General features: G+C 36.3%; 1 pseudogene; it reads left to right on the top strand.

Annotated features, from left to right (window-relative positions):
* The first annotated feature begins 3889 nt into the window (after positions 1-3889).
* Positions 3890-5578, top strand: LOC106935759 (thyroxine 5-deiodinase-like; annotated as a pseudogene).
* Positions 5579-9483: the final 3905 nt, after the last annotated feature.

Raw genomic sequence — 9483 nt, 5'->3', positions numbered from 1 at the left:
TTTATAAATCAAAAGTCATTTCTCAATAATGTATAAAAAATAAATACAATAATTAAAATACAAAAATTATTTGTTTCTTGTCCTGAAACGTTAAATCTACATTGAATTATGGAATTGTGTAAATATGTTCTTTAATTAAACACTGTGAAAGTGTGTCCTTTCATCAATGTCATTACAACAATTATCAGAATAATTTCTATCAAATAAAAACATTGTGCTTTTTATTCAGAAATGCCCCAAAACACTTAAACAATCACATCAAAAGTTATAAACTCTGTTTTTAGTCATTTCTTTGATTGCCAAATATATTAATGTGTGTGAGAAAATGTGGGAATAATAGGTATTAATTTAAAATACTTTGTTGAACAGCACTTTATAAAGTTAGGTCATTTTACTTGTATTAGCTTACTGGCACATATTCCACATTCAATATGGCGGACGCTGTTACGTATCGCAGCAACGGACCGACCCGCTCCATGAGGCGTCTACGTGTTTATGTCTATGGTATAAACCAGTAAAGTGCATCTGTGGAGAAATTCTACAACAGCTCAAATCTCATAGACATAATATAGTATGTCTAAGTCAAATCTGATGCCTCTTTTCTCTACGCTGGTCTTCTTCAGAGGTTTTTGTGTTGTTTCCTTCGGTGGGTCTTGGTGCAGCGCCCCCACAGGCGAAGTGGGGAACAGGTTTTTCAGTTTGATCATCAGACAGATTGCAGTGAGAAAGCGAACCGCACCAGATAAAAATGTAAGAAATGTTGCAAATGTTGCAATTTTGATCCCAAATCATACCGAGCCTATCGGATTATCACATGTGAAAACACTCTAAGCTTTAACCTTAGTTGGTTGTTCCTCTGTCCATGTTCACATAAATGAGCAAAGCTTGTGAGATGTTTAAAACTTGGGATATAGTTTTATCAACTTTCAGCTTTTCCACAATTGGTTCCCTAACCTCTCCCGCCTCCACTTTGGTTTCCACAGTGTTGAAAAGACGCATACCACACAGATTTGTATTTGTAAACCGAGCTTCCCTTTTCTATATCACTCTGTGCACTACAAAAACACAAAATCTTACCAAGTATTTTTGATCTAGTTTCTAGACCAAATATCTTACTACACTTGAAATAAAACAAAAACTAACTTAAAAGTAACTTTTCAGCAAGCTAAACAACCTTGTTTTTGTAAATAATTCCTTAATATTGACTTTTTTAAAAATGTATAGTTCTATTGGCAGATTATTTAACTTATAAGATAGGAGAAAAAGTCTTGTTCTAAGTAAAATCTGTTCTAAGTGAAATTGGTCAGAAAAACCAAATGTGCTGGAACTCTGCTGGGGTTGCTAGGTAACGGCTGAGGTTGCTAGGTAACGGCCCAATATGACTCAACATGTTAAAACTGCCAATGAAACTAGAACTTTCTCATCAATATTAAGGACTTATTTACTTAAAACAAGCTTCTATATCTTACAATAAAGTTACTTGTAAGTTAATTTTCTCTAATTTCGGGTGTAATAAGATATTTGCACTAGAATATAGGCAGAAATACTTGTTTTTTTTCAGTGTGTTGGTCTATGACATAAAAATCTCAGTAAATATTTGTGTCTGTAATGCGGGAAAAAAAGACGCTGTGGAGAGATTTTGTTTGTTGAACAGCCAGACGGGGGAAAAAAAGATGATGTGACCAGAAAAATAAAACTGAATTTTATACAATTTTGTTTTTCCACTAGCAATAAAAACAGCCTTAGGGAGAGTCATTCAGCATGAAGGCTGGAGCTGTTTGATTTAGACGAGGTCATGGAAGGTAAATCAGAATAAACTCTGCTCTCCGTGAAGACAGAGATATCAGAGACTTGAAAGAAAGTGGGCCAGCGCTGGCTGTAACTTATCATTCTGATCTGTTCTGTGCTTCAGTCTTTTTTGATTTTCCATCAGCTGTGGTTTCTGGAAGCTCAGAGTCTCAATAAACAAGCCCTTAAAAAAAGAAGAAGAAAAAAAGAGGCTGCTTTCCTAGATCTGTGCTATCCTCAGATAAACCTGGTGCTGCTGCCAGGAGTCCAGGAAAGCTTAAAGGAGGTAGATGTGAGAGTTTGCAGCCACAACAACCAGTGAGTAATTTTTATGCAAAAGGCACAGCAGGTGAGCTTCTGTTTCTCACCAAAACGCCTCGGAGATTTGGATTGTTATTCCAGCTCATCTGTGGGGGAGGAAAGTGGGCAGAAAGTGGCAAGAAATAAGCTGTTTTTAAGAACTGAAAAGCAGATTTGTCTGCTAAATAGTTAATGAGACTGCAAAGTTCTCGTTACATCACAAACAAGAGTCACATCTTTAATCTAATATAGATTATTAGTCCAAATGTTTTGGTATGTGGGACAAATTAATTGAGTCAAAAGTACTCGTGGGCAAAGAAAGTTAAAACTAACATAAAGCAAATAACTGTTTACTATAGAGAACAGAAGTATTTTTTTTATCATAGATCTAAAACGTGAAAAGGATTTTGTTTGACTAAAAGAAAAAAAATCTACTTTTCCAATTATTTTTGACTAACTTGATCTATTTTATTATTTGTGTCACTTTTTTTCCAATAAATTAAATAAAAGCTGAAAAGGATGAATACTTTGGTGTTGTTCTGAACTTTTTCCATTCTAACAAAATTGCTAATAATTTACTTTTAAAGTAATAGCCAATCTACACTTTGGCTATTACTTTAGCTTAATTAAAATGTTGGGCTTTCTGGGGTTGCTAGGTAACGGCTGGGCTTACTGGGGTTGCTAGGTAATGGCTGGGGTTGCTAGGTAATGGCTGGGGTTGCTAGGTAACGGCTGGGGTTGCTAGGTAATGGCTGGGCTAGGCTGGGGTTGCTAGGAAACGGCTGGGGTTGCTAGGTAATGGCTGGGCTAGGCTGGGGTTGCTAGATAACGGCTGGGGTAGACTGGGGTTGCTAGGAAATGGCTGGGGTTGCTAGGTAACGGCTGGGGCAGGCTGGGGTTGCTAGGAAAAGGCGCAGTGCCCGGGTTTGTGACTCAACATGTTATTTGTGAAATAATCTGCTCATATTAGTACTTTTTTTAAAAAAAAATCAATATTAAGGAGTTATTCACTCAGGTTATTTTAAGGATGAAAATGACAATAATTGGGATAAGTTACAAAAAAATAAAATATTTTTTTTCCAAATCAGTTTCTTTCAATATAAAACTCAACAAACTTTAACAATAACTGCGGGTGTGTCTGTGTCTGGTGAATCGGTCAGTGGGTAGAAAATCTAGAAATATTACTCAAGTAAAAGTAAGAAGTACAGCACAGTAAAAATACTCCTAAAAGTAATTTCATTCAGAAGAGTTACTCATGTTAATGTAATAGGGTAAATCAGGGGTGCCCAAACTTTTTGCCATGGTAAAATCAAGCCTTTCAAATGTTTTAGATCCAAATCTTGAAACGGATTTTTACGATGATCTATTAGGTCTTTTGTAGATAGAAAAAAATACTACATTTCTGCATTTATGATTATTCTCAAAAATGTTCAGAAGAAAATTTTCAACATTTGAAATTCAGAAATTTCTAAGCTTTTTGGAAAAAAAAACTATGGTATTAATCTAAAATGTTATTCTTTTTTCTAGCAACTTTCCTTGTTTTTTCAAGAATTTTTCTGAGATTGCTCTCAAAATTTCTGAGTTTTCTTTGGCAGAAATTTACTACTTTAATTTTGCATGTTTGCTGTATTAAAACAGATTTCAGTCTTCAGTTTCTTTTGGGCTTGATTGAATAAATTTATTTTAAGTAATAAAAACAGGATTTTGGTCATTTTGTTTAAACATTTTTTTCTATATTTAGCCAAGTTTAATAAAGAATAAAAGTTGATTTGGGAGCAGCAGAGTCGGCTTTTCAGTAAAAATTTTGTTAAACTTGGTTATAAAAACACAAATACTTTGTGGTGTACTTCACTTTTTCCTGTGTAAGTAAATTATGTTGGTAACAGTTTTTTACCCTGATTGCAAGTTAAAAGTCTCCATCTCCATCTACAGGCCAAATTTGTATTATGTTTGAATTGCAGTTGGTGGCCACACAAAATCAATCCAACAGCCACAAATGGCCCCCGGGCCGCACTTTGGACACCCCTGGAGTAAGTAGAACTAGTTACTTCACAGCTCTGCTCTACCTTTCACTTCCAAAGTAACATGAATTGATTTTTCCTGTTATAATTTGGGGTCGGTGACGCAGCGGCGCATCCGCTCCATCCGCCCGGACTACAGCAGGTAATCCCAGCCATGTGAGGCCTCGGCCCCGGTTTGGAGGCGGGCTGTGATCCATTCAAATGTGCCAAAGCTATAAAAAGGGGTGGGAGACGCAAGTAACCTAACTTCAACTCAGAAGCCCGTGGCACAGCGCGCAGGGCCGTGCAGGTTATCATCAGAAAGTGATGATGAATACAGTCAAAGCTGTGAAAAACGCGGCGGTTTGTTTCGTCCTGCTGCCCCGCTTCCTCATGGCAGCTGTAGTTTTCTGGCTGCTGGACTTCTTGTGCATCAGGAAGAGGTTTTTCTTCAGGATGAAGGAGCAGGGAGGCGATGCCACTGATCCTCCAGTGTGCATTTCGGACTCTAACCGGCTCTTCAGCTTGGAGTCGCTGAAGGCCGTCTGGCACGGCCAGAAGCTGGACTTCCTGAAAGCGGCGCACCTCGGACGCGGAGCGCCCAACACCGAAGTTGTGCGCCTGGAGGACCGGCGGCACTCCCGCATCCTGGACTTTGCGCACGGCGACCGGCCGCTCATCCTCAACTTCGGCAGCTGCACCTGACCGCCGTTCATGGCGCGCCTTAAGGCTTTCCAGGAGGTCGCGCAGCTGAACGCGGACATTGCGGACACCATGGTGGTGTACATCGAGGAGGCGCATCCGTCCGACGGCTGGACGAGCACCGACGCGCCCTACCAGATCCCGAAGCACCGGAGTCTGGAGGAGCGGCTGAGCGCGGCGCACCTGATCCACCTGGAGGTGCCCGGCTGCCGGGTGGTGGCGGACAACATGGAGGACTCCTCCAGCGCCGCGTACGGAGCGTATTTCAACAGACTGTACGTCCTGCACCGGGGCACGGTGGCGTACCAGGGCGGCCGGGGACCGGAGGGTTACCGGATCTCAGAGCTCAGAGACTGGCTGGACCAACACCGGAAAGCGCTGCAAAAAACTGAGAGCAGTCTGGCTTTAAACGTGTAAAATAACTCTGTTTTTCTCTTTACATCTATAGTTAAAGCGTATTTATTGTTATTTTTGTATTATTAGAGTTCTGTGAAGACTCGGAGCGGCGCGCTTCTCTCGGTATTGTTGTGAAGTTCGGTTTTTAAATGGCTCCAGTCCAGGAAACCGGTGCTGATGTTTCTATACCAGTGGATCAGCTGCTCTGCTCTCAGTCTTGCATGCGTATTTCTCTAAAAATATTTTTGTTTTATTGATATATTTTTTTAGTTTTCTGTTTCTTTTTTCACACAGATTTAATTATTGTTGCCTATCTTGTATTTTGATGTTTATGCAAAAGACAAAGGATCAGATTTCCTCTAAAATAAAGCACAACTTACCCGGATTTAGTAGTTTATTTCCTGTAATTGATTTTCTGGAGGATATGAAATCCTTGCAACGTGGAAAACTATATATTTCTAAAAAGATTGCAATATTTTCTGTATAATTTGAGCCAATTTATAAGGTGAAGAGCAATGCACACTGCAAAAACACAAAATCTTACCAATTATTTCTGTCGAGTTTGTTGTGCAAATATCTTATTACACTTAAAATAAGACAAAACTGACTTAAAAGTAACTTTTCAAGATACATTTTGATGAAAAAAATCACTTACTAGCAGATTATTTCACATTTTTCACATATTTTAAGTGAAATAATCTGCAAATGAAACTCAAATATGTTTTTAGATTAATATTAAGAAATTATTGACTTAAAACAAGCTCATATATCCTACTGAAAAGTTACTTATAAGTCAGAGTTTTGTCTCATTTCAAGTGTTTTAACATATTTACAGCAGAAACTAGACCAAAAATACTTGGTAATATTTTGTGTTTTTGCAGTGAAGTTCTCTTTCTGTCACATTTATCAGGATAAAACATTGAATGACCCTTTGTTTTTAACCATATGCATTATTAGATTTGTTCTGTTTCAGTAAAATTCATATTTTAATAAAAAGTTATCACCTGAAGGAACAAATCATCTAAAGATTTAAAAAGATTGAAAAAACTGCTTTTAAGGAAAATATTAAAGAACAAAGAAAGAGATTCTGTAACATAAATGTTAAAAACTTTGAACAGTTGAAGCATAAAATGTCCAGAGTTTCAAACAAAATGTGGATTTTAACTCTAAATCGAACAAATCATGTAAATCTTGTTCTGTATATGTTAAAGTCAGTTGTAAATCAATTTTAATTCAAAACTTCCAAACAGATCTTGACAAAAAGGTTCATTTAAAGCTTAAAATAAAGCCTGAAAGATTCAAAGAAATTACCAGAAAAAGGTTGGATAATAATGAAAGGAGGCGAATGTTTTACAAAATGCACCAAAAATGGGAGATATTTAAGAAATGAGGCAGATTTAAAAAGCTGTAAATCAGAAGGAGAAAATGGTTTTATAGTGAAGATTATTAGATTAAATATGTGCATTAAAACTGAATATTTAGCATCAGGATAAAAATGTTGGACTTTAAATTCAGGTTTTGTGCCCAGGTCCGCTGTGCGTCTAGCAGTGCCCCTGTTCTCCAACACTTCTCAAACTCTGCTGTGTTTTTATATTCACCTCCACAGGAGGATAATCTCACTTTACCAGATTAATCTGGATTATATTTATGTTCATAAAGGTCTAATTTTCTCACATCCATCACACAGCAGAGGTTTCTCAGTCTAATACATTTTTATTTGTGTTTTTTCTGCTGAATATTAACAATAATTCCCACTAAAAACACATGAAATTTTATTTTCCCCTAGAAAAATATTTCATTCAGCTTTTCTGAAGCTGGAGGGAAAATCCCTTCCTAAAGCTTCAGATGAGACATAAATAAAACTCAACAGAGGAAAATGTTCAGGAAAAACTCATAAAAATTAAGATAAAACCCAAATACTGACAACGAACATATAAAATTATGACCAAAACTGTTTTTATTTATCTCTGTCCAACTTTCACCAACAGAAATGCTCTTTAGTTTGTGATGCTGCGAAGGAAATGTTTCCTCAGAAGTTACTAAAAAAACAATTGAATATCAAATTTTATCTGTAATAAAAGATGTTTTGTTCTACAGTTTAAGCTGCTGCTATCAACATGAACCAGAGGAAAACATTTTAATGGTTTAGAACTGAAGTATTCATGAATTTTCATTAGAAATCAAGATTAATGTCAGTTCAAACAGGAGGTTTACAAAAACTTCTTTACTTATACATATCTTTCTATCGGCAGATTATTTCATTTATAACATTTTCCTATGAAGAGTTATCGACTTAAAATAGGCTCCTTTCTGGATGAAAAGGTAAATACAGGTTAGTTTTGTCTAATTTCAAGTGTACTAAGATATTTGTGCTAGAAAAGAGACTAAAACACTTGGTAAGATTTCATTTTTTTGCAGTGTTCTGGTAAATGCAGCTTGTTATGGTTACACAGCAACAGTCACCGAGTCGACCTCCTCCAAAATCTCAAATTTTTAAATCAAACCTGGAAATTTTCTAGAAAAAACAAGTACATTTCTGAGTTTGAAAATTCTAAAATTTTCTAGAAAATAATAGGAAATTTCTAATTTCAAAAGTTGAACATTTTCTAGAAAAGAATTGAGAAAATATGAGATTAATCAAAGAAATTTTATGCAAAAAACAAGATTTTTTTAACTTGAAAAGTTAAAAAATGTTTAAATATTTTCTAGAAAAAACTTTTTTTTTATTTTCAAAGTAAAAAATTTTTTATGTTTTGAAACTCAAAAAATGCCATTTATTTTCTAGAAAATGTCTGAGTTTAATCTAAAACTTTCAGTTTTCCCTAGTAAATTTTTGACTTTTGAATTTCTGTTTTTCATCTGGCATTACTGGGATTTTGTTTTTGCAAATTATAAACCTTTTAAACTCAGAAATTTTGCATTTTTCCTACAAAGCTTCTGAGATTAATCTAAAAATTTCTGAGTTCTTTTTCTCGTGAATTTTAAAATTTTAAAGCTTGAAATTTTTTTGTTTTTAATATAAAATTTCTGATATTAATCTAAGAGTCTGAGATTTTTTTCCAATAAAAATTTGACTTTTCAAACTCAAATTTCTAAGGTGTTTTCTAGCAAAAATTTGAGATTAAGCTAAAAATTTCTGAGCTTTTCTCTTCCAAATTTTTTAATTTCAAATTGCCATTTTTCTTTCTAGAAAACTTTTGAGATAAATCTCAAAATTTCTGAGATTTTTTCTTAAAAAGTTTTGACTCTGGAAATCAGAAATTCTCAACATTTTTCTCAAATTTTCTGAGTTTTGTGATGGAAATTTACTCCATAAATTACCCTAAAACACTTGGCTGTACCTTAAGAGCATTTCACTGAATATTTAGCCAACATTTTGTGTTTGTGTTTGCAGGTAGATAAATCCTGGTTTGACCCGCCTGAGGTGAATTTTGTCGCCCTGAGTGGGAGCGTTTTGCTGCTGCTCCGCTGCTGTTAGCGGACATGTTACCGGTCTTACTTTCAGGTCTTCCAAGTGACCTGAGTTTACGGCCCATCTGGAACAGATTTAAGACAGAAACACGGAGTATTTATGTGGAGCTGACAGCTGACCGAGGGGTACCTGCCTGGATGAAATATCGCCTGCGCCCCTGAAAACGAACCCAACAGGAATTCTTTGGATCTGGATTCCTTCCATGTGTGATTTTCCACGGATGTTGAGTCTCATCTGTCTGTGGAGAGCCGATGGGAACAAAGGGTTAAAGGGTCTGCAGCTCGGGGGGAGCTTTAACTTTTGCTGTTCTGTTTTGTTTTATGACTCCGGGTCTGCTGAGGTGTTTTTTTCCTTCCTTCTCAGCCTCTCTGGTCAGCTTTGAAGGTGAGGGCCCCTCTCTCCCCAGGGTCATAACTCCACAAATGAATGTCTGGTGGTGGGGAGCCTGTGGGCCTCTGCACACAGAAAAGGCTTCATTGGAGCTGGCATGTTAACATTTAACCACGCTCAAAACAATCTTCTTTCTGTAGGGAAAAATAAAGCCGTTGTGTGATCCCGGATGAACGTCTCCAGAGAGTTTTAACGCAGCTTTAGTTTCAATATCAGAGGAAATCAATAAATATTACCGCCAATATTGTGATTAGAAAATATTCTAAAAGGAATTAATGATGTAAGAGGAAATAACAAAAGAAAAACATTTATTTTTCTTTCAAAATGCTTAAAATGAGATGAAACTTTCAAAGACATAAAGTAAACAACTTGGCTGCAGTTTTAGGAGGACGCCATCTTGTGGTTGAACGTTGTAATATTTTTATTAGGTTTAGA

Source organism: Poecilia latipinna, unplaced genomic scaffold, assembly GCF_001443285.1.
Source record: "Poecilia latipinna isolate Pla-1442-1.1 unplaced genomic scaffold, P_latipinna-1.0 Scaffold2016, whole genome shotgun sequence".
Classification (NCBI taxonomy): Eukaryota; Metazoa; Chordata; class Actinopteri; order Cyprinodontiformes; family Poeciliidae; genus Poecilia; species Poecilia latipinna.
Note: the sequence above shows the minus strand (reverse complement) of the source record. Positions and strands in the feature narration are given on the sequence as shown.